The following is a 1,068-nucleotide window of genomic DNA, read 5'->3' on the forward strand; positions in this document are numbered from 1 at the left end:
CCATTTGAACTAATGTGTGATGCCAGTGACCATGCCATTGGTGCAGTGTTGGGACAGAGGCATAACAAGCTTTTGCACGTCATTTATTATGCCAGCCGTGTTCTAAATGATGCACAGACCATGAAAAAGTGTTACTTGCAGTGGTCTATGCCATTGACAAGTTTAGATCCTATCTAGTGGGATCCAAGGTGATTGTGTACACTGACCATGCTGCTCTTAAATACTTACTCACAAAGCAGGATTCAAAACCCAGGCTTATAAGATGGGTGTTGCTTCTGCAAGAGTTTGATATAGAAATAAGAGACAGAAAAGGGACAGAGAACCAGGTAGCTGATCATCTGTCCCGAATAGAACCAGTAGCTGGGGCGTCCCTCCCTTCTACTGAGATTTTTGAGACTTTCCCAGATGAGCAACTCTTTGCCATCCAAGAAGCTCCATGGTTTGTAGATATTGCAAATTATAAAGCTGTGAGGTTCATACCATAGGAGTACAGCAGAGTGCAAAGAAAGAAATTAATTTCAGATGCCAAGTACTACCTATGGGATGAGCCATGTCTCTTTAAGAGATGTGCAGACGGAATGATCTGTAGATGTGTACCCAAAGAAGAAGCACAGAGGATCCTGTGGCATTGCCATGGATCACAGTATGGGGGACATTTTGGAAGTGAGTGAACAGCCACTAAAGTCCTCCAATGTGGCTTCTACTGGCCTACTCTCTATAGAGATGCCCGAGAGTTTGTGCGTAACTGTGACAGCTGCCAAAGAGCTGGTAACTTACCCCATGGATACGCCATGCCTCAACAAGGGATCTTAGAGATTGAGTTGTTTAATGTATGGGGAATTGACTTTATGGGTCCATTCCCACCATCATACTCAAACACTTACATTCTGGTGGCAGTGGACTGTGTATCTAAATGGGCAGAAGCAATTGCTACACCCACTAATGATACTAAGACCGTGCTGAAATTCCTCTAGAAACACATCTTCAGCAGGTTTGGTGTTCCCAGAGTACTAATCAGTGATTGGGGCACTCATTTCTGCAATAAACAGCTATACTCTGCTATGGTCC

Source organism: Arachis duranensis, chromosome 10 (assembly GCF_000817695.3).
Source record: "Arachis duranensis cultivar V14167 chromosome 10, aradu.V14167.gnm2.J7QH, whole genome shotgun sequence".
NCBI classification, from domain to species: Eukaryota; Viridiplantae; Streptophyta; class Magnoliopsida; order Fabales; family Fabaceae; genus Arachis; species Arachis duranensis.